The sequence below is a fragment of the Aptenodytes patagonicus genome, chromosome 1 (genome assembly GCF_965638725.1).
Source record: "Aptenodytes patagonicus chromosome 1, bAptPat1.pri.cur, whole genome shotgun sequence".
In the NCBI taxonomy this organism is placed as follows: domain Eukaryota; kingdom Metazoa; phylum Chordata; class Aves; order Sphenisciformes; family Spheniscidae; genus Aptenodytes; species Aptenodytes patagonicus.
This window is the reverse complement of record NC_134949.1, coordinates 62455449-62480318: the sequence shown is the minus strand read 5'-3', so window position 1 is coordinate 62480318 and position 24870 is coordinate 62455449. Positions and strand designations below refer to the sequence as shown.

The window sequence follows — 24870 nt, the reverse complement described above, 5'->3', positions numbered from 1 at the left end:
CTGACTGGCCGGAGGGTGTGTGTGGGAGAAAGGGGTCCCATCGTAGGTGCAGGTCCCCTGTGGGGTGCGAGGCCTCCAGATCTGTGGCGGAGGTTTCTGCTGTTTGGCTAACAAGCCCCCTGCATGTGCAGAGAGGGATCCCGAAAACCAGGGGGCAATGCAGAGATGCTGGACCACACCAGCTGGAGATCATTTGGTTTCTTACAGAAGCCCTTTGCCTCCCCCCCCCCCCCAGCAATATTCATGTTGGATAATGAAGAAGTCCGTGTTGGAGAGGTCAGAAGTACAAAAGAGCTTGATATAAGGATGGGAGGAAGATAAAAAGGTGGAGAGAACTGAAATAATGTGACAGCTACGGGAGCTGTAAAGGAAAGGCAGTTGAGCTTCTGAAGTGTGATGAGGAAGGGGGTATGATTTGTGTCCAGCGGGGCAGGAGGGCTTGATAACCTGGTTTTGCTTTTCTCTTCTTATGAAAAGTACCTCAGAAATGAGCTTGACTTGCCATAATTCTTGGTATGGCTAGGTGGTATTTATTACTAAGAATCTGTATCTATAATCACGGGCAATTTATGGAAAGAAAACAAAAGTTTTCACCCTAGTTCAGCCATCGAGGCTGGAAAAACAAGTTCCATTTTAGTGAGTGTCCAAGCGTGAAAAACTGGAACTGTTTCCTTCCTTACTATGTTATTTCTCATAGATAAGATTTTGAAGTGTTTTTAAAATTATGTTTCTTTGAACATGCTCATCAGAGCTAAGCTGCAGCCCTGCCGTGTGCTAACGCCTGAAGGGTGTGAGCAATGCTGTGCAGCCAGGTTCTGCAAGGGTTCCTTTAATCTGCAAAGAATGATCTGAAAAAGTTAACAAAATGGTAAATAAAGCTGACCTGGAGGCTGTAACTAATATGGATATTCAAAATTGAAGCCTTCCTTAAAAGAAGCTGTTCTGGAAAATAAATAACCACAGGGGAAGGAGGCAATTTAGCTAGAAACTAGGAATTAGGTTTTTGATAGAGAGCCGGTGTGAGCACAGAGCAGGTTCTTGAAATGTTAAGTATGTTATTGCAGGTGGGTAATCCAGGGCCAGGGCTGATGCAGCCTGATCTGAGAGAGATCTGAAAAGATCTGTCTGAAAGAGACTTGAATATATGGCTGAGCAAGAGTGTGTAATGAATTAGCATGTGCATGGTGTGCACGGTATTTTTATCCTGGAAGTAGAAGAGCAGAGATATCTTGATTAAAAAGAGAAAAAAAAACCCTAACATTCTTCATTCTGACCAGTCAGATTCCTTCTGCCAAAGTGAAATTAAAATATTGTATAAAAGAAGTTGTTTGAAGTAGAAAGTATAAGAGGTCTGGTCTGGTATTCTTCCTCACAGTGAGTTCCCTGGTCAAATATCTAAACCTTAGATTCGTTATGGTAATGATACAATCACCACTAACACTGCATTGCTGCAGACTGAGATAATAACCCTAGCTGAAGCTCACGACTGAAAGACCATGGTGGGTGTTAGGAAATAATTTTCTCTTTTGTGTTCAGCCCAGCACCAGATGTTTAATTGGATACTTTGGCTTTCTGTAGAAACATAGATGGGGTCACAGTGAGTTGCAAGATACCCAGTTAGATGGACCAGTTATCTTCTACAGCAAATTTTATATTCCTGTCCAAAGTTTTGCATGTTTTGTGTATTCTTGTGTAGGTCTCCTGCCCAGATTATGGTATGGCAATGATGTGAGTCCACATCTTCCACTTGATTTTTTTCCTTCTCAGAAAGCTTTCTTTCAAAGGCCTTTTAGATCGCTAGATCCTTTATTTCTCCTTTTTAGCCTCCACCCTGATATATGCTATCAGGTTTCCCAGACTGCTCTGGCTTTCTACTCTGGCAGTGTCGCTCCACGTGTGCCGCCTGTCGTGTTTTCATCAGTGAATCCAGCCTGTGCTTCCTCCAGTGTTTTGTCCCAACACGTTCTGTCATTCCTCCATAATGACAGCAGCTTTTTTTCACGTTTCTTTTTACTTCTGGCTCCATTCAGTGCTTGTGATCCGACCAGTGTGAAAGCACTTGCCCTTTCTTTGATCCCAGTGTGTTCCCTGGAAGTGTCCTTACCTACCTTTGCTGCATGGGATCGCAGTTCACGTCCTTCGTTTCGCTGCCGAAAGCCTTGTTCACCAGTTACAAAAGTCCGGGCTCACAGTTGCAGCTGTAGCTTGGTGCATTAGCTAGTTGTTTTTCCTCTCTCTTGTTTTCCCTGCCTGACCTCTACCTTCCTCAGTTCTGGCTGTTCAAGCTGAGAAAGGAATCTCTTGTCATGTCTCGCCTGGTCCTTATCCGAGTCCTGTGTAGCAGTTGAAGTTACGAAGTCTAGATTTACAAACTGCAGTATTTTAAGTGGTGTAATTGTTGATTTTTTAAAAATAAAGACCGCTGTAGAGACTACGTCTTTTGTTAGTACTTCTCATCTTTCATGATTCAGTTCTTGGTGTTACTTGTATTTCCTTAGGCCATCTCTGTAGAACAGCTTAAGCTGGTTCAATTCATGTGCTAAAAGCAGAATCCTGTATCTTTCCATTTCACAGCTTGATTTATTTCAGTGGCAGGTTTTAACAAGGCAAACTAAATTAGAAAAATCAAGTATTTTAATCAGGGTAGTTTTCTTAATTTAGGTTTAGAAATTTGGTAAATAATTTAAAAATCCCGGATTTACTCTTACCTTTTTGTGCTGTTATTCGTTCTATTTTTATTATGTAGAGAAAGAAATGTCAGTATTTTTCTGGCTATGCCCTGAGTCAGGAGAGCAGACAGAGCTCAACCCATTGAACATGTTTTTAAATGCTATCGTACTTTAAAGCTGTAGTCAGTTCCATTTCAGATCTTGTGCATGTCCCTAGCTCGGTTGCATAGGCTGCAGGAGAATGTGCTGGTAAAAAACAAAATTAGTATTTTTCACCTTTTTTTGGCATAGGTTTGAGAGGAATTAGTCCAAGATTCAGATTTTCTATATAAGATTTTGAATTGTAAGGATCCCTTTAACATATCTACATAAATCTGATTGTTTGCGTATGGCCTCTACTCAGCTTGCTTTTGACAGTATCTGTGGTCGTTGTGGCCCATGTTAAATACAGCCACAGTGACCTAGCTCTCATTTGCTTTGAGTCTTGGATCAAGACCCCATGCGGGAACAAGCCCAAACCCTTCCCTCCTGGGATGGAAGCGCAGCTATGTTGTAGCTGAGTCTCCCGTTTGACGGCAGGAGCAGGCTGCGATGTGGGGTGCTGGCTCCGGGCTGCAACCCAGATCCTTTCCTCTTCCCCCCACCCCGAAACCCAAGTCTGCTTGCCGGCAGGCTTCACCGTGCTGTCTGAATAACGTCCCACCACACTTTACCTCCTTGGTCCGTGGAGCTCCAGTATTTACCTTGAGCAACTGTGAGATCTGCCTTGGCGCAGAGGATTTTGATCTAACACATTCTGCATTCACTCGTACAGGTGCAACCTCATCAATTCAACCTTGTTTGTGATGCTCTGTCCTGTTAAAAATATGATTTATATAATCTATGTGTGGTTGAGTTATCTAGGGAAGCTGTAGTTAGACATTTCACAACACATCCCTGGGAGGCATTACTTCTGTCAGGTTTTTGGTGCTATTTTAGGGTCTTTGTGCTATTTTTGGTGGCTTTTCATTTACTGTGGGAATCCTGTTTTGGAATTAACTAGATGTTTCAGCAGTTTGTGGGATTTCCAAGAAAAGTTGTATTATCTTTTTTTGTATCATATATCTTTCCTGCAATTGTGGTTTCATAGTCTTCCAAATTAATTATAAATGGGCTTTATATAAGTTTTGGTTTTAGAAAAGTTAAACATTTTGGCTGCTGTCTGTAGTACATTGCTATCCTATATTAGTAATAATGAGTCAGTAACAGTTTTGAGGGAATCAACATGACTAATGTTTAACTTAAATAGCTCAATATGTTTGTTTTGTTTTAAATATTTTGTTCTTATATGACCACTGTTTCATTTTGTCTGTTACGGGTTTGTCCAGAAAACTTAAGCACAATAACTGCTTGCTTACAGTAACAGAAGGTAGCTGCAAGAGTGGTAGCAGCAGTCAGTGGTTGCTGTTGTTTTAAGTAGCATGCAGTTCTTTGTGTTAGATTTGGGAAAAGCAGGTTTTCATTTTTGCCTGGGTGAGCAGAAAGTGAAGTCAGTATTTTCAGTTTTATAGGGGGCAGTCAGTGGGTTTTTAAACAGGAACCAAAATTTAGGGTGTTATTTTTTTATTTATAATTGTTAAGACTTTGGAACCAAAATCTCAGTTGCTTTAAATTCATGTAGTGTTGTCAGTCAGTGGATTTGCTGAGATTTGTACCAGCTGTAGATGTGGCTCTGTGTCTTTTGATAGCACTGCAAATCATTAAAAAGAACAAGGAAGAAGCCTTGTTTTTTTCCCACAGATACCAGCACTTCTCTTTTCTCAATTGGAAAGAAACCTCTGCTTGTTGGCTACGAGTGCTAGCATGTGTGCACATCGAGCGATCTCGGACCATTCCTTGCTTCCTCCAGCAAAGAGTTTAATCACCCTCCCAGGGTGGTACTTTGTTGCTCTGTTTAATGAGTTGGTCAGGAGAGAGTTAGCAAAAGAGCTAACTGGAAGAGTCAGGCACTTGCATAGGTTAGTCGGTGAAGCCCTGCTCAATAAGAGGTTGATTAAATAAACCTTTATTATTCACCAGCTTGCTGACCTCACACCGTCTTTTGCTCCTCACCCAGTGGGACAATGCATGACTTACAAAGAAATTCAGAGGGAAGGGCAAAGGAGTGAAACCCACCAGCATTCACTACTTGTGCTATGCTGTTGACTGGAAAGGACATGAGTTAGGGCAGGTTAAGAGGTTATTTCCACGGTGGGCTTATGCAGTAGACACACATAACCAACACTACCATGATAAATGTAAAATACTGCTCATTGTGGTATGGCTTTGATATCTGTGTTGTATCAATGTGGCATCAATCTCTGCATCTGTATCCCTGATATGTGAGTCTGTAGGGTGGGCAAGAAGATTAAAAATTAGCGCATATTTAAGTGAAAGGTTAAAACTCTTGAAAAGAGTTGTTTTACCCAGGCCTGTTGGCTTGCAAATGGTCCTCTGAGAGGTTCGATCAATGTGGCTGAGGGGTTTCTTTCCCTGCAAATCAGCAGACGTTGTCTTTGTGGGCAATGGGGATGGGAGAGGGCACCTGGTGAAGTCATGAGGACCCAGCAGAGAGAATTGCTTGGAAGGGTGGCTGCCTCCCCAGTGTGTCTGTGGCATTGAGGAGAGCAGAGGTGGGGCAGTGGAACACGCGTGCTCACTGCGTGTGTTGTGTGGATGCATAGGGAAGGCTGCATCTGGCTCATTCTTACCTGTTTCTCACCCAAACTGAAATGATTCAGGAAGACCCAAATAGCGGGGAGTCCCTTGTGTTGAAGAGACAACCTAGCATTGGTATTCATGCTTCCTTGATGAAGACCTGTCCCATAGCTCTGCTTGACTCTCATCACACGTGTTACTGATGTAATGGACATGACTATAGTGCTTGCAGTATTTTGGTAGCTGGGATTTTAATGAAGGTTAGCTTAAAAAAAAAACCAAACACAACTCTCTTTTTAAATCCCACAATGTGGCAGTGGTCATCCTGTGACAGTGCCTTTCACCTTGCCTCTCTCTCTTTACGGGAAGCCTGCTGACCCATGGAGTCATTATGTAGGTATTGCTGGCAGTAATTTATCCTGTCACACATGCAGTAAGGAATTCATCATCAGAAATGCGGACTCTTACATGTTTCTGAAGTGTCAGTTTGACAGAAGTACCGACAGCTGGCGTCCTTCCAACAGACCAGTAATTCCTTAACTGTGAAAAATGGCAGAAGATAGACAAATGTATTGGAAAAAGAAAATCTCTAAAATACAGAAGTGGTGCTAATGTGATACAATTCATAACTGGTTGCTATTACAAAGAGTCACCTTCAAGCATTCGGGTCTATTCTCCTTTCTTCTCTGGCAAGTGATTTACCTGATGACAGGTAGCTCAGCAAAGCTATCTGACTGAAATCAGATGGTTTCTTACCTTGTTTGGTCTTTGTCCACCTTCTCTTGCCCATATTTTGAGAGCTGGATGGGGCTGACTGGGCTAAATGCATTTTGCAAATGCTTTTGTCAGGTTACAGAAGAGCAGATATTAAACATTCATTTCTACTGAGGTTGAAGTGAGATTTTAAATATTTAAAGGAGTAATTTACGTAAAGGGAATTCCTACAGCTTCCTAAAATGATCATTTCTCATAATTTGGTTTTGGATATCCATATTCAATTAATCTAAAATTTCAATTGCTTTAGTCTTGCTCCTTTCACATTAGCTCTTTATATTAAAATGTGTTCTCAATACATGCCAGCAGGCCTGTATTTTAAGCTAATTTTGATTGTCATCCTTATCATACTTGATTACTTTTTCCCAAGGACAGAAATTGTTGGGCAAGTGGCATGGGGGTGGAAAGTGGAGCTCTGAGCCAACAAATGTAACAATGACAGAACTGGGACACATTACCTGATCACTAAAATGATTCAGACCACTTACAGATGAATTGTTTCCCTTGTTAATTCATGCAGACGTGGCCTGGAGGTTAAAGGAATTGATCTTCAGATTGGGAGGTCTCTGTTTTATTTCCAGCTCTGTCACCAGTTTGATTTCTGACCTTCAGCAAGTCACGACTGCGTCAATACACTTGCATTGATTTTCAACTCATATGCATGATGTGAAGCGAGTACTTTAGTATACTGCTGAATTTGGGCTGAGGTCGTACCCCCAAGGTTACACAGGAAGACTGTGAGGGAACCAAAAGTAGAGTCCAGAAGTAAACTCCAGTGGGAGGTATAAATTGTGGGGCATCTTCGCTTCCTGGGCAAGAATTTTGGTCCAAGACTCAAGCCCGTTGACTTTGACAAGTGCATGTTCAGATTTAAGAACAGGGCACAAAGTATATGATGATGATGTGGAGAAAAACTGTAATGGGATTAGGCACTCCTCAAGCTGGATTGTTTAGCTCTTGCTAAATAAATAAGAGCTGTTCTATAGGAATTTTAAATACAGACAAATAATAACGTAGAGGTGGATTTTTTTGGTAGGGAATCTGAAGTCTGAGCATTTTTTGCTGAAGCTGTTCTTGAGTGCTCAATTTCAGATGTGGTATGTTTTATCATCAGCTGTATTCTTTTGTTTTTAAATACCAGCTATTTTGCAGTTTAGTAACTCAAAAATTCTTCGGGCCGAGAGTAAGAGTCGTTGAAGTCACTCATAGTGGAGGAAAGGAAGGTGAGAGGTAAGCAGTGCTGAGTAACCTGAGTAGTTGCTTGGTGTATAAATTTGAGAAAGACAATAGATGTTGCTGCTTTTGCTGCTATCTGAAAAAAATCCACAGTTTTTCTCTTTGTTTCAAAGTGAAATTCAGATTTTACACATGGAAAATTAATCCTATCTACCACTGACTAGTTCGCTTCTGTCTTCCATATGGATATAATCCTCAATAGCATTTTTTACCCTGGTGGCATTGTTAACTCTATTCTGGGTCTTCCCCCATGTTTTTTTGGCCCAGCCCCAGGCTTTTGCTCTAATGGGGATACCTTTCTCGCCATTTGTTGTGGTTTAACCCGGCAGGCAGCTAAACACCACACAGCCGTTCGCTCACTGCCCCCCCTCCAGTGGGATGGGGGAGAGAATCGGGGGGAAAAAAAAAAAGTAAAATTCGTGGGTTGAGATAAAGACAGTTTAATAGGACAGAAAAGGAAGGGAAAATAATAATAATAATAATAATAATAATGATAATGATAAAAGAATGTACAATATAAGTGAAGCACAATGCTGTTGCTCACCACCCACCGACCAATGTCCAGCCAGTCCCCGAGCAGCGGTCACTGCCCCCCAGCCAACTCCCCCCAGTTTATATACTGAGCATGATGTCATATGGTATGGGACACCCCTTTGGCCAGTTTGGGTCAGCTGTCCTGGCTGTGCCCCCTCCCAGCTTCTTGTGCACCTCCAGCCTTCTCAGTCAGTAGAGCATGGGAAGCTGAAAAGTCCTTGACTAGTGTAAGCACTGCTTAGCAACAACTAAAACATCGGTGTGTTATCAACATTGTTCTCATCCTAAATCCAAAACACAGCACTGTACCAGCTACTAGGAAGGAAATTAACTCTGTCCCAGCTGAAACCAGGACACCATTGCTGAGGGCAGATTGGTCGATGTTTGCAGAGAAGATGTTGCAGTGTGACGGCAGTGGTACCAGCGGTCTTGGCTTGCCTTGTCCGGCCCGGCAGAGCATCCTGTGTTCCCTGCACTCCCCTCCCGACGCCCCATGCTCACTGTGTAAGGCAATTTCTCCATGCCTTGCTGCATGATCTGGAAAGTCCAGTTTGGTCTGAAGCCAGCGGACTCAGAGCTGTCATCACTGCACGGAAGGTGACAGTGCAGTTGGCTTGTGGCTGAGCTCTGCTTGCCTCAGACCCCTCCGTCGCTCTCTGCTTTCCCCTGGAAGGGCTCTGCGGTGTGCGTGGTGGCGGGGGGAGCCAGCTGGGTGTCTGTGTGACCTGTGTCTCTGTTCCCTCTCGCCCAGGGCTGCGGTTGGCAGGCTGTGTCTGCCTGCGTGGGACCCCAGGCACCGAGCAGCACAGCCTCTCTGTGTGTGCCTCCCTTCAGCTGGGTGCTCCTCCTCGCTGCGGAGCACGGGCAGCAGCTTGCATCAGGATAGGCGGATGGTCCGTAAAGTACTGTGCTTTTATTTTTATCTGGTGTAGCCAAGGCATTGGTAGTATAACTCAAAAGAACAACCTAATAATAAACCTGTGCTTGCATTCAAAATCTGGGCTGAGTGTCCCTGTTTGGCGGTCTCTTCTTGCTGCCTCCTCTTTTGAAGCGGCTTGGATCGACATGGGTTGGTCATGCGTTTGGCTGCAGTTAGCAATGCGGTACCAGCCCGTATTTTAGGAAACAGCCATAATTCAGGAACGCTGCTGTGTTCAGTGCTGGATTGTGTTATTTGTATTTTGAATAACCTCCTGGGTGTGACTCCATGTAAATTCAGTAACACTGGTGCCTGTGTAATGACAGCAGTGAACTACAGAATCAGGTAAGAAAGTGGACAAATCTTTCCTGTAAAGGGCTGTCACTGAAAAGAGAAAGGTAGTAGAATTTGGTTAGGTTTTTTTTAAGGAACTTTCATTTTTTTTGAAGCTTGTTAAATTTTTTTTTATAAAAAAAGCTGCCAAATAGATGCAGCTTTTTATAAGTCTTATTTTTGCTTTGTCATTTTGTCCTCATTTTCTTCAATTTTTTAAAACTAACTTTTACTCCATTGCAGAGGAGAAAGGTCATGGGAAGGGAAAAGAGGTGATTTAGGGAGGAAGAAGTGTTTGTTCTTGCTGTGTTCTACACTTCTCAAGTCAAACAGTAATGCTGGTTGCTGCAATGTCGTATCTGTTAGAAATAAATTGCATCATTAGTGACCATTGCAGGTGGCCTGCAGTTCATCCCACTGGTCTCCTCTCAGTGTGATTTGGGGAGCGAGATGTATTTAAGTGCTTGTTTGAGGCGTTAGCACATAGACCGTGATTTCACCAAGTGACAAGTGGTGGGACTGGCTGTCACCTTGCGTGCGGTTAGCTTGGTGCCTGGTCTTGATGACTGCTTTTAATGGCTACTTTTTGCTGGGAAGCTGGAAATCTTCCTTTGGCTTTTATCATTCCCGTCTCGCATATCGTACTTTATGTGGCCAGTAAAAGACCTTTTGTGTTTCAGACATTCTCCTCCCCCCCCCCCGCCCCAATCCTGACCTGAGCTTTGCTGGGAGGAGGAGAAATGGCATTGCTGTGAGGGAGCTGCTGCTGTGGAAGGAGATTGCAGAGCCCGGGTGACTGGTGTGACCATGTTGTGTCTGGATGGTGGGGAAGAAAAATGCTGTTTGGGTTTGGAAGAACCATTTTGGTCACTCGCTTCTCGATGTTAAAGTCTGTCTGAGTATCTTAATCTCTAGTTGAAAGGGAGGGAAGAAGCCTGTGTTTTGTTTTGTCTGGGGTGAACAAACAGATGCTATTTGAAAAACATGGGAGAAAGGAAATGAAGTCTTGAGGTTTCTTCCTTCAGTGTTGTCCTTGCAATAAAAAGCCCGATGTAGCTTGTTGACTTTTTGATTAGTCAAATAGCGTCGGGAAACACCTGGTGCTGGAAACCCTTAGTCATGTGTGTAGCTTAACTCTTGTGTTTTGGCTCTAAGAAGAGCTAACAAATGAAGGAGAGAAACCCTTATGTTTGGTTGGGACTCGCTGTGCTTTTGTTTTGTTTCTCCTTTTCTCTCCCTGCCCTGTGTGTTTTATTTGGGGTTGACTTGAGGATAGGGATTACTGGACCGCTAGCTACTTTTTGGGATGAGCAGGTTGGGATGTGCCCCAACCTGCCCTGAGTCCTGAGCACCATCCGGAGGGAGACCAGAAGATTCAGCTCCCATCTGGCCATGAGGAGGCTTCTCCGAAGCTTCTTTGCGTGGAATTGGGTGGGAATGCAACTGGAGGTTTCTTTTCTTCCCACGCAAAGAAGCCTTGATGCAAAGAACCAGCTCCAGTGAGGACTTTTTGAGGCAAAACAGGTCTGGAAAGAGATGGTTGATGCTGCATTGTCCAACTGAAGACTGGTGTTTAGCAGTAGCTGTCGTGGGGGTAATATTTGGAAAGTTGGATGATGCCATCAGGGTGTTTTGAAGAAAAAGCCATAACTGAAAGCTTACGGAGGAGCTCACACCACATCCCCAAACACATATTGTTCCTAAGAACTTGAACTTTAGCCTAACACAGCTTATTTGAATTCCAGTACTTAGTAGCATTACTAGCATGGCAAGAGGATGGCAAAGAGAGCCTCCTACTTAAAAGGACATTCTTCAGTGAGGCAGGAATTAAATGAGCTCCTCTGAATGCTGGGGCGGGCTGATGGAGGACGTAGGCATTAGGGCTGTTGTCCTCTCTTTGAAGGGAGGTAGCACAGCTGCAACAGAAACAGTTAAATTGTCTTGACGTTGTAAGAGAGTATACAGCAAACCACCCTGTATTTTAATTTCCCAGTAGTATAAGCAGGACACAAATGAACATCTGCAGCATGGAATTAATCCTGTTCATGTGGGAGGATCTAAATAAAATCACTGGTTACTTTTACCCTGCACTCTTTTTTTTCTTTTTTTTATAGTGCAGTTACCTCAGGGTGATTAGAAGCTCTGATTTTTCAGGTTCACACACGTCCTCATCTACAGCCTTTGTATCCCTCGTTATTTTGTGCGCAATGCAAAACAACAACGAAAAAAGAATATAGCTAAGGTCTTGAGCAGCAAAATTAGTCGGTGCTAGTGGTTTGGGTTTGTTTTTTTAAATATGCATATTCAGCGCTCATTTGAAATTAGCACACATTTCGTGGAAGACACAAATGCAATATAGCAAAAGTGGTTTCTGCAAGGTTAATGCCAGTGGGGTTATCATCCTGAGGTCTTCTAATTTTCTTTTCTATTCAGGGTTCCCATTTCAAGAAAACGTTCAGAGCCAAGGTAAAGGCAGTCTTCATTTCTAAGGCTGTTTGTATTTGCCTGAAATCTTTGTTTTTCTGACACTAATTTTAGCTGGAGTGCAGCCTTGGTGGGAAGACTACATTTCTTGTGCATCCTCTCAAAAAGTAACATGTAAAGTCTTGGACTATTTTCCATACTCACGGCCTTTAATTGTATGAGGGGATGACTGCTCTTCGCTTAAACATTTAGGATAGAGAATTGAAAGCGAGTATATGAAATGGAAAGGAAAAACTACTGTTTGTTGAGAAACAGGAAAGCACTCAGCAACATCGCTGGCGAACCTCTCATCCAATCGTGCTTTGTGCACCTGTGACAATGCTCCCGACCTCAAACTCTGTCATCTTTCTTAACTGCTTTAACTGCAGGAAAAACAAAGCGCCGAGTAAAAACTATAAATAAAACCAGGCATGACTCCTGGCCTCCCTGTGCTGTAGCTCTTGGCCTTGTAATTTGCCTGCCTCTCAAGCCTTTTGTTCATTATTCTGTGTTTTATGTATTTTAGCTAATGCGGGGCCTCTGGGTGGATGGGGTCTCCTGGGAATAGAGGAGGGGAGTGCACAGAGTGACAGTGCTGAGCTGGGAGCGGGGCACCGAGATGATGGAAAAGGGGTGCCAGGCTCAGGGATGGGATTAAAGCCCTGGAAACCTAGGAGGGTACACGGGAGAGAGCTGTTTTCTGGTTCCTCTTGAGCAACTGAAGCCAAGCGTCCGTGCCTTCAGCACCTCCTCTCCCCACTGCCCCTTGTGTTGTGGTTTAGGCGCAGCCGGCAACTAAGCACCACACAGCCACTTGCTCACACCCCCACCTTTGGTGGGATGGGGGAGAAAATCAGAAGGGTAAAAGTGAGAAAACTCGTGGGTTGAGATAAAGACAGTTGTTTATTATTATTATTATTATTATTATTATTATTATTATTATTAATAAAATGAAAAGGAAAATAACAAAAAAAAAAAAGAGAAATAAAACCCAAGAAAGACAAGTGATGCAAATGAAAAACAATTACTACCAACCGACTGATGCCCAGCGTGTCTCCGAGCAGTGGCTGCCCCCCGGCCAACTCCCCCCAGTTTATATACTGAGCATGACGTCATATGGTATGGAATATCCCTTTGGCCAGTTTGGGTCAGCTGTCCTGGCTGTGCCCCCTCCCAGCTTCTCATGCACCTCCAGCCTTCTCGTTGGCAGGCCAGTATGAGAAGCTGAAAAGTCCTTGTCTGCTTAGCAACAACTAAAACATCGGTGTGTTATCGACATTATTCTCATCCTAAATCCAAAATGCAGCACTGCACCAGCTACTAGGAAGAAAATAAACTCTATTCCAGATGAAACCAGGACACCTTGCCACCTCCTCTGCCCCCTTTGCCACCCCTTGCTCTGGGTTGAGCGCGCCCGGGTTCCTGGCATGGTGGCTGCGTTAGGGAGCAAGTTCGGGTTTTTCTTGGCTCGTTGCTTTGGGAGAGCAGTGGGAGGGAGCCGGATGGTGATGGAAGACTAGAAGAGGTGAGAGATGAGAAATGGTTAGCAGGGAATGAGCCTAAAAGATTGGTAGGGATGTGTAGGGGCAGCTGCAGAGTGCCAAAGGGAATAGTTTGGTGGTGGTGGGGAAAGAAAAGGTCAGGGAGGAGAGGATAAATGTTTTGGAAAAATAGAACAGGTTTTGACAGGAAAATACGATGTCAAGAGCTTGATTAAATAGAAGAGTTGAAAAGCAATGTGTTCTGGAAAAAAAAGGTTATTAAATAAGAGACTACTATTAGGTGAAAAATTCCCATTGCCATTTTCTCTGAATATTACTTAAGCTTTCAGCCTGGAAAACCCTGTAATGAAATAGATAGGAGCAAAAATACAGAGAATGGAAAGGCGAAACTAAAATAAACTGCCATTTAATTGTTGGATTTGAACAGTAAAACATGATGCAGCATGTTACAGCTCTTGAAAATAAAGTAATTAAAAAATAAAAAAATACCAGCATCTGGTGGTGGGTAAAACACTGGTGTGCCACGTCAACGTCAATAATGCATGTATCTATTCACTCATGTATGAATGTAATATAGTCACTCATATCATACCTGCATGAATAGCTGCACATATGCATGCAAATGGTGTCATTCCCAGCTGAATAAAATACTTTGGCTGCTTTGCCTGCTAAGAACTCAAGCAGTTGATCTCAGTAAATCTTCTTTTCACCGTAGACAGTTCAGGTGCGATTCCCAGCGCATGTAGGACAGAGACCCGTTTGAGTTCATGGAGCTGAGATGATGTATCTCAGCTTGGAAAGGGGTAATATGTGACAATTCCTTATTGTAAATGTGAAATCAAATAATTTTTTTTCATTTGTTGGGTTTTATTATTCAACACAGCTTTTATATATGCCTTCTTGGTAATGGCTGATTAATATTTAATCAAGACAAATGGAGTTTTCAGCATAAAATGTAAGGATTACCCCAAAAGCAGCAGCCTTCTGAGATTTCTCCCTCCAGGTCAGTCCTGTCTGCCATTCAACTCTGTGGCTTGAGAAAGCATCAGTTAAACTGTAATTTTTATTCTGCTTTATATTTTTAAGCTGAAAGTGTAAAATATTTTCAATTAAAATGCAGTTTTGCTGTTTCAGCTTTCAAGAACTTGTGATAAAATTAACCCACGCAGAGTTGAGAGCAAAGCAAGACTGTAATATATCACAGAAGCCTTCTCTGCAGCCTTGGAAGGTTAAAGATAGACAACTAACCTAAACATTTTCCACAAATAAATGTTTTAAGATGAATTCTCCAAGCTGATGACCCTCATTGTTTTAATGATACAATATTTGAATGTCAGAATTACTCCTATACAGGTGCATATGGGAACAAATAAACCAAACATTAAATTGGCAAGTGAATGCATATCAATCTGGCACACATAATACTCATTTAAAAAATGTTTGACAGTTTGTAAAAATAGCTGTAACTGGGAAATCATCACTAAGCAGATACATTTCCCATGGGATCCTCAGGGGACCAGATTTTGGGCTGACGCTAGTTAAATGTTCTAATTTATGATCCAGAACAAAACATAGTCATTTATTGATCAGGTTTACAGATGATGCAACAGTTAAGGCAATGATAAATGGAGGGGAGGAAAACAGCAAGTCATTAATACAGAGCTGTGAATACCTGGTGACTTGGGTGGCAGCAGATAGTGTGAATTTTAGTAAGGGCGAGTGCGCAGAGGAATAAAATCTAAGTGATGCTTACTGAGTCGAGGGCCCTTTTCTGTTGAAAGGGAGGTCTGAAAAGGGTTTGAGGATGATGGTTCACTAGCTGGCCTGCCTGCTCCCTGGGCCACAGGAGAGCTCATGCCGCCTGGGCACATGTAAGGGTGGAGTACAGGGCCGGAGCGGGAAGCTTATACTTGCCCGTCATGTGGGTCCTGCCGCAGCCTTTGCTGCGGTGCTGTGTGATGTGGGGGCACCCTGGTTTCAGAAAGTTGTGGTGTTATCTTTGAACGTGTTCAGAAGAAAGCAAGAGAAGTGAGGAATTGCCTAGAAAACTTGCCACAGAACGATGGAAAGTTAAGGGGTGCCTTGATCACAACGTATAGGTTCCTGCGTAGAGAAGAGAGCTATGGCCGTGGGGAGCAGACAGATGTACCACAAGATCCAGTGGCTGGAAGGCGAGTCAATTCAGCTTAGCGAAAGGGTATGTTTGGAGAGGAGGGTTTGATATCAAATCAGTTTCCCAAGGTGGATTTTCTGCTCCTGGCAAATTTAGAAAGAAGATGAGTTGTCTTTCTGAAAGATGAACTACAGCTTAATTGGGCATTATTTTAGGGAAGTCTTCTGGAAAAGATGCTTTCCTTTTTTTCCTCTCTCTCCTGCTCTTTCTATCCCTCTCTGTATGAGACCTCACAAGTGCGAGAACAGAATTTGTTTCCTGCGGAAAAACGTTTGAGTCCATGGTTCTGCCTAGCAGTTTTTTTAGATACTTACCAGTCACCAGCTGCAACATTACTAGAAATTTCACAATGCATTTGGCAGGCTATTAGTGACTGAAACCAAAGCCTATTATTTTGCATGCTAATTATGAAATAATATTATTACCAATAAAGGTCAGATAGGTATCCAGTATTCTGGAGCCTTGAAATAATGTGAGATTCCTTCATTCCTGTTTATCTCAGAAGAAGGCTACTTACATAGTGGCCTCATATATATTACTATCACATGCTTTATAGCATGTCCATAACATTTGGAGGAAGAGTCTCAACCAATTTAAAATTTTTAGTCTATCCAGCATCCTGTTTGGTAGTGATACCAGACGACGTGTCATTTGCAACTGCTGCCTGGTTTGGTTCTCCTTTAAATGCTCTCATTGGAAATAAAATCACAGAAAGATCTTTCCTCATTCACTCCTTTTTCCTCTTGGATGTGGAGTTGGTGTACTTGGCCCATCCACTCGGGTATGTGTGAGGCATGACTGCGTTTCCTCGCTGTAGACAAAGTGCGTCACAAGGTTTTAATTGAACTCATTGAAACGATGGGAGCAGTGGAAGGAGATAGAGGAAGGGAGTAGAACCGCTGAAAGATAAGTGGGCACTGAAAGCTCATACATTCACCGCTCTGAATGGTTTTCTTGTGTTTGGGGAATTTCTCCTTAGAGAAAGACAGATCCAGAGTGCTCAGCACATCACCCGAGGTTGGCTGTAAAGCTGGGCTCTATAATGGAAATACAGATTATGCTAATTGCGATGAAGTTTTATAGTGCTAATGTGTATTTTACTCTTCTGTGTGCTGAAGTGCAGCCTGGGTCTGAGGGAGCTGACAATGTCTTATTCATATGTAAAATGTTTTGAAGGATCTGTGGTTTGGAATATTTCAAAACTGCCGCATGAGGGGATTCTTACATCTGAAAGCAATATTATCTGTGTACAGCTCGTTGCTAACAGAGAGAGAAGAGTGTGTGAAAGCAGCTTCCAGCCTCCGTTTACGGATGTACGGATCCTGCTGGAAGAAGGCAGGAGCACCGGAGAGCTTCCACGGTCCGATGGGCCTGGACATGGCCCAGCAGTGCTCTGCAGACCTGGACCTGCCCTGATCACGGTCAGCTGAGGCGATGACCAGCTGCTGGAAAAGTAAAAGATCTTGCAAAGAGGCCGATGGTGTCTGTGTGCCTTGGGATTACTTGGAGTTTAGAAGTATTAAACAGAATAAACTTTTGGAATAAGACAGCAAAGCCCGGCTGTGCATTAATTATTAGTCTGGACATTTTGCAAATCATGGAATCAGGCCTTTACTGTCTGTGGTACTTTTTTCCTTTTAATATCAGCATTTGGCCTTTGCATTGCCAAGGAAGTAGTATCCTTAATTTGTAAGAGCTCATCTGCTTATCAAACAAGCTGCAGTCGTAATCCTCTTTGCCATAATGAATGACTGCTCTGGAAGTGATTACTGCAGGATTTCATACTTTCTTTCCCGCTTATCAAATTTTTTGCTTTTCTTTTTTGTAAAGAAAATTACTGTTCATAAATCACAGTAGAGTATCAGGAGGATGTGATTACACTAAAAATATCAAGGGCACTGCTTCAGAGGTGGTAAAACTTGGTCCATCTGGACATGCTGCTGGGACAGAAATGACTTGTGTCCCTTGATTTCTGTTTGTGTCAGGTCAGGTGTGCATATTTGTGTGTGCAACAATTCTGCCTGAAGTTCAGAGACTGAAAGTTTGAGCCTTTCATTGCTCCGGGTTAAAATGACTGCTGCAGCTCTATTTTCTATTCTGCTTGGCTTGTGAGAAGACTTGCTGTGCATTTGAGTATATCCATAGCAAATACGATTTTGTGTTTCATCTTCAATGCACATCTGTTGAAGAACAGCAAAGAAACAGTAGCTCAAATAGACTGCAGCTGCAGCAGCCGTCGTTCTCATTTTGACCGTGATTCAAGATAAATGCTTTTAAAATTACAGCTTTCTGAAGAAAACTTCCTCCTTTAAAGGTTTTTCTCTCACTCACGCTTTTTTTTTTTTGTAGCGAGCTCATACATCATGTTTGTTAAGTAGACTGGTACTGACAGTGTAATGGAAGTAGTGGGAAATACAGAAAAAGAAATCTAGCTTCTCATTTTTTAGGACAATGCAAATGTAGGTTTTTTTCCCCTGGACCTACATTTACACAGTTTTCGTTTGAACTTGCATCAGAGAGATGGGATATAGCCAACTATCTACAGGCTTGAAAACTAGGCTGATAAGAAGAACAGAGTAGAGCATTCAGCTCTTTTCTATAAAGAGAACCCAGCACTCAGCGGCAGATGTGCCTGCTGATGTTGTTATAGTGCGTATCTAGAAATTGGAGGGAGGCATGTTTGGAAACGTGTAAGTGTCACTAGAAATTTCCCAGCCTTCCCAGATTATTGCAGTTTCATTTTGCAAAACACATGGCTAATTTGTAGTGGAAAAGTAGGAAAAAGTGTAATGTCCAGAAAGAGAGTTTTTCTTTGTGTTTTGATACACTGGATCCACAGTGTTCCTTCATGCAAATTCATAATACACATGCTTGTGAAATACATATAGTTAAAGTTGGTCACAATTCCATAGTTTCTTACTTCCTTTGTGGAAAGTCGTGTTTGAGAGGAAGAAAAAAGAAAAAAGGAAACAAAGAACAACTTCTTAAGCTGATGTGAATGGTTAAAAAAAAAAAGAATTTTTTATTTACAAAGACGTAGAAATAGTTCTGGGAGAAAAGAAGTAGACCATTTTGATCAATGTTTTGGGACATCTGGCTTTGCTAATGGATGGCGTAAACCAGGGCATACACATAGATGAGCAGGCAGCTGAGGTGGTCAGCAATCCATGCAGAACTGACCCGTGAAATATTGTGATGCCCCTGAATCTGCATTTTGTGCCAGAGAAAAGAAGGTTGGATCAGAAAAGTTCTGACCAAGTCTAATATAGTTTGTAGTTTGCACCCACAAAAACTTGTGTTAAAAGCAGTGTATGCCTCTGTGTGGCAGAGAGAAACAAAACAGAGCTCTCCTCGTGTGAGAAGTAAAGCCTATGGAAAAGTCTCTTTTGATTTAGGTTTGTGGATAATTTCTTGAGACTTCTAAAGGAATTCCATATGGATTAACATTTTTAAAAAATTACTGGAAAAACGTTGCTCATTGTTCATTAACAGGAAAGATGTTGTGCTAATTTATGTCACATGCAATGTGCGTAGGGTGGCCAAGGATCTAAGTCTCTGCATAATTTCACCCAAGGATATTAACTTCCCCACTGTGCCCAATTAAACCCATCCCCATGCTAATCTGAGAACAAACAGGATAAAATACAAATTTATTTCTGGAAATCTGTCTAAAGCAAAAAGCAATTAAATATCTCTCTGTTCTTTGGAGGGCATTTACAACCTTTGTAATTAGTGATTAGAGCTTAGAAACAAATGTTAAGATTCATTTCCTTGCTGTGCCAGGATTTATTTCATGTAACTTCAACCATCAACCCATCTAGGGTTGCTGGTCAGTTGAAAGGAGGGGAGCCACCTCCAGAGGCACATGGGGCGACCCATCTCTGCAGCTGCGTCTCTCTGTTAATTGTAGGAACTTAAATGAGTAGCTTAGAATAGACGTCTCACTTCCTAAAATGAATTAGATCTGTAGCAACTAATTTGCTTTGTGGAAGTTTTTAACCTCTTTGCCTCTATGTTTCTCATCTGTGAACTGAGGACTGTTACTTTGCTGGTCCCTGGTCCTGTAACTAGCAGCTTTGCGGCTCGTCTCAGCCAAGTATACTTTCGCTAAGGTGTGATCTCTTCTTTATTTTTCATCCTTCACTTTTGTCGTATCCATCCACAGTCTTACTTTAGTAAGTCCCTCTGGTACACGAGTGGGAGTGGAAACATCAGGGGAGGATAGGATGGACACGTTGAATCAATGAACCAGTATTGCTAACCCAAAATACAGCATCTCTGTTCTTCAGGTGGAGCTCTAAAACATCGGAGCTTTGGGATTGTTTCTTTGCTATGTGCATACAGCATCCAGCTCAGCAGGGTCTCTAGTTTGTCAGTTTGTCTGTGAGGCACAGTGGTGTTACATGGGGTAAGGTGCTCTGGCCACAGATTTTTGCTTGTTTCTCATGCTGAGTAAAACCCTGTGTTACCAGTTACTGTTTGATTTGAGGCAAAATCTGATTCTGCATTAACGTAGAGAATAAGTATTGTCTCATTCTCTGCATTTGAGACTTTGGCATGCTCACATACAATACCTAATCTGATTTTTACTTTCTAAAAATAGATCTCCCAAGCTCCAGCAAAGAAAGTTGCGCTTTTGCCTTAAGAAAACAAAAGAGGCCAGACGAGTTTAGTCATAAATCCTTGTACCTGTGGACTCCGGATGAAGGACTGATAATTTAGTCTAAAATCCTGAACTGAACACAGCAAAGCACAAGGCCCCAGATGTCACAAGATGTTGCTATCAATCCGTCAATCTTTGTGAACCGCTGCTGAAGGATTAGTGTTCATAAATCATTGCCAGGAGAGCTATCTAAGTCTCCTTACTCAAGCTCTGGAGCCAGTGCTGGGTGACAGCATTTGCATTCACTCCTCATGCTCCTGGTTGCTGATTAAAAATTAACCCTTTCATACCGTTCGGTTTCCTTAGCCTGATTAGTCTGTAGAAGGGAGCATAAGAATTTTAATGAAGTTTGAAATGTGGTAGTCTTTTTTTCACTGAGTTTCCGATTTTGCCTGCAGTTTGGACTTGGCTGTAGTCTTGCAGAGCAGATTGTTGTAAATTATTATGGAAGGCTTGTTTTCCTGAAGCAGAACGAGCTGGTTACTAATGACAAGCTTGTTCAGCATGATTTTAGCTAAGTGTCTGAAAGGTATGTGGACAGGATGTTCCAAATTGCAAAAAATTCAATCCAAGAGCCCCTGATGAACTCTGGAAAAGGGCTGCTTCCTAGGGTCACTTACTTCAACTTTGCCCTGAGTATTTTCATGCTTCAGGAGTGTTGCATGTGCAAAATATTGTTGGATTGAGCCTTGCTTGGTTTGGATTCGGATGTGACCAGTTTGCCCTGAGCGTAATTCTTGCCGGTACAGATGGAGCAGTAGTTTTGTAATATCGTTTACAGATGTATGCTTATGATTGAGCTATGGATGTCTCAGTGTCTCTGAGAAGGTGTTTAGTGTAGTACTTGAATGTGTGTTTCAATGCTTCATCCTATGTACCCAATAGAAGTAATTTTCTGTGCTGCTTTGGGGTCATAGCAGAAGTCTATGCAAGAGTTTGGAAGACAAACCATGTCCAAATCTTTAGCCAAAGAGAATCTCTAAACCTTCAGTGTGGGTAAAATTAATTATTCTGGCTTTGCTTTAAAAATTCAGGAAGTTTGAGGGCAGTGGCTTATTTAAACATGGCTAGAGACTCCAAAGATGTAAGTAACTGTTTTGATGCTGCTATCTTGCCTGAGCCAAGTGGCACTGATTTTTCTGTCTAGGTTGGGTAGGGAGTGTTTAGGTGACTGTTGAGCCTTAACCCGGTTGTTTACAGCTCTAGGAGAAGGTACTAGGTTATGTACCTGCTCTTTGCTGTCAGTAAGATGCTCCATGGAAAGCATTAACCCTAGCCTGAAATTAGGGGCAATTGGACAGCAGTGTTAGCTGGAAAGCAATGTACTTCAGCCAAAAGAAGGAAGCAGACTGCTGTCAATTTTCAACCTTTCATACAGAAATCAGACGAAAAAAGAAGAGAAATCAGACCAAAAAAGGGAATTTATTCGACTTTTTTCTTTAAAACAAGAACAGGATCCCATCTTCAACCAGAGTTTCACCATACTGCTGCCAATGCTTTTGCCTCAGCGAGACAACTTGTATCCCAAATAGGTGGAATGAATTATGTATATCAGCTTCAGGCAATGCTGTATTAGGGAATTTTGTCTTTGTACTTTAGACCAATGTAATGAAAAATTAAATATTAATATGTCCTCAGAACTTTTCTCAAATATTTGTAGTATGAGACAGTTAATTTAAGAGGCAGTGAACAGAGGTAAAGTTTTTACATTTGGTTTTTGTTACCGTGCAAGTAATTAAAATAGTCCAAGCAATGTAAATGAAACATTACCAAGTAGGAAAACAGTTGCTAGATAGCAGTTGGGGAACTTTTATTCTACAGAAGTCTTGGAAATGGGAGCCTCTGACATTTATGGGATTGTAGGATGGTAGCGATATAGGGGGCTGCTGAATGCACACACCCAGCATTTGAAATGTCACTTGTTTGTCTCTGTAAGTCCAGTGGAAGAAGTGACAGCTATTTTGTGTGTCGCTTCCAGCAAAGTCTCCTTTGTGACTTGATCCCACACAGGCTTGTGAGAAATGTTTTCATTTGCCCTTCTGACGCTGTATGAGAAGGTGACCTTTATGGTTTTAAGTCTCCAAGAGTCTTCGTTCCCATGATTCCCCCCCCTCCCCCCTCGCCCCCCCTTTCTCTTCTGTCTAGATAGTCCCAGTGTTCACATACCTTTTCAGGCCAGTAGTCTCCCAAGAGAAGTGCCACCATGTCCCCTCTCTCAGTTTCTCTGTAGCTCCTGATAGGGAGAGGCGGAAATTGCATTGATGTGGCTTCTTATTTTTAGTATTTTCTCCTGTCATTGCTCATCCTGTGGGAATACCAGAGGTCTCCCATTCTGGGACATGGTCTTTGTAGGTTACCAAGTGCATTATAAACACCTTCTGCCAAGTAGAGGTGACAACATAAGCCTGGTTCACATGTTTCCATGTGAATAATTTTCAGTCTCTGAAATGTCACACAAAAAAATGAAGGCTTTATACCATGCCTGCCTGCCTACACGTTCCCCCTCCCCACCTGTGCCCATTATTCTAGGCACTGTTGTCTTGCATTTTTGGCTAGATGCAAGCTGGAGGTGACATCCTCTCTCGTAGATGCCAAGATCTAGTGGGTGCCTTGCCATGTAACCCTGCCTCTGCCATCACGGGTTCAGCACCCGGGGGACCAGGGGAGGAGATGCTGGTAAACACATTGATTGTTGGGCCATGGCAGGAGTTTCAAAGGCTGCCTGGCCTGGATGATGACCTGCAAGCTCTCAGTGTGCTCCCAAACGTGCCTTTCCAAAGGGTGTTTTTAGTTTGAGAGATCTACATTTTAATTCATAGTCATCTAATGGATCAAGACTGTCGCAAAACCTCTGGACTTTTTTTCTGCACAGATAGTAGAGGAAGGTTTGACTGAAGAGCACTGTGTTCTCATGCTCAGCGCACTGTAATTCACAGGTCAGACTCCTGCTCTTGGTACTAGTGGGTCTAAATAGAGTTTTCTAGAACTTGTGCATGGATGCTTCTGTTCTGAGATAATTTAAGGCCTGCACGTGTAGTTTCCTTTTCTCTATGTATATATACACAGATGATTATTATGTTGATAAGCTTTCAATTCAGCAACTGTTTACCTTTCTCTCTTGAGAAACTGAAATTTGGTGCCTAGATAACATGCTCTCCAGACTTGCTATTAAATTAATGAATAGTGATGCCACAGATTTCAACAGTGATGGGCCAAGATTGCGTTTTGGACAAATCATTCCTAGAGATGGAAGAAAGGTCGTGTTCTTACAGCTCTTGTATTTAAGTAACAAACTAACAATTCATTCAGTTGCTCGCAGTCCTGGCTAAATTCAAGGGATTGCTGATTTTGCTGCAGTTGCAGTATTAACACCACTCTTTAATCATTAAAGGCATTAAATGCTGCTGTCAGCTGCTTCGTACACTTAGGGTGCATAAACGTGATCTTTTAATCAGTTCTTGGAGCCATGCATATGCAATACTTATCATTAGATTATAATTAACTGTAATTATGAATGGAGATCAGCCTAAGCCATGAAATGTAAATTTAGATATTTACTATGTTAATAAGAAGATTTGGTGAAGATAAAGGGCTTGATTTTTTTTAATTTTCACTACCACAGTAGTGTGATGGAGTCTTAGTGAAAGTGTTGTTAAAATTAGTATAGCTGCAGTTAACGTCCATATTACGGTTTTCTTACTGCAGATTGCTATAGAAGAGATTCAGGCCAAAAAGGTCATGTCATTCACATAATGAAACACTGCCTCAGAGAAGCTGAGACAGTAGAAAACTGGTTGCAGGAGCCCTGAGAAGTGAGTTTGTCCACAGGCACGCCAGCAAGTGTTTTGAACTATATATATCCATTCCTGATAGTTAGTCACCAAAGGAGAATTTTGCAAAAGGTGCGAGTGGGATTTCTGCTGAGGAGAGGGGAGTATTCCCCTTTATTTCGATGCTGCAGTTAAATTCCAGGCACAAATGTTTTCCAGGTGTGCGCAGAGGTGCTGTGTACAGCTGCATCAGGGCGTGCTGTTCCTGACACCGATAAACAGGGAACTGAGTGCTGTGTTGAGCTGCTGTGTTGGCTATGCTAACGCCGCAGTCGTCTTCTGAAGGCTTTATTGAAAAACCAAACCAATTAAGTAATATTGGGAATCATAAAAAAGATTTAATGGCTTCTGTGACTGAGATTCTACATTAGCATTTAGCTTTTGCTGGGGAGACAGTTGCTTTTGTTTGTTTGTTTGTTTGTTTACATCTGGGAATCAAATCTTGCATGTTGTGCAAATAATTTAAGCTTTATGGCTGTTACTGCTGCATATAAAGTGTTGCTGTGTTGATACCTGCTGGCTAAGTGACGCAGGAAGGGATATATTTATGCATGTTACTGTTTACTGTATTTAATGGAAATGAAAAGTGAAGTAATAAATTAGGGAACACCGCGCTAGAATTCTTCTTCTTCTTCATTTTGGAACAAAGCATCAGTGTTTCAAGATCCTGGTTAATCACAGTCTAATGACCAGGATACACTGAAACGTTCCCCTCTCCCTTTCCCCCTGCTCTGGTGTTTTAAATGGAAACGATGTGTTTTGCTGTTGACTGGAAGGCTCCATTTTAGAAAGTTTTCTTGTAATAGTGAGGGAGCTACAAAATTATTTTCAAAGCATCCCTGGACACGGTTCCTGGTACAAGAGTATGGAGGGGGACAACAGATGGGGATGGGATGGACAGGCATTCTGTAGTTAGAACGACTGCTGGATGTCTCACACCCTCACTTTACTGTTTTCTTCCTAAAACCACTTTCAGACGCTGGAAGCTGACATTACTCATGCAAAATCTTTTTAAAGTTTTAACTGTTTCAAACACTTCCTAAGTTAACTTTTAAAAATGCACATTAGCACAAAACCGAAGGAATCGCAATACTTGGC

General features: G+C 42.2%; 1 protein-coding gene across 4 annotated transcripts in view; it reads left to right on the top strand.

Moving 5' to 3' along the window:
- The window catches only part of CHST11 (carbohydrate sulfotransferase 11), a 181566-nt gene that overhangs the window by 52987 nt on the left and 103709 nt on the right, over nt 1-24870 (top strand). The window contains exon 1 of one of the 4 annotated variants that reach the window (XM_076339390.1): nt 9131-9153. The exons of the other annotated variants lie outside the window; for them this stretch is intronic. The gene's annotated coding sequence lies outside the window, so the exon portion shown is untranslated. Of the gene's footprint in view, nt 1-9130; nt 9154-24870 lie in introns of those variants that run through there. 4 annotated transcript variants of the gene reach the window in all.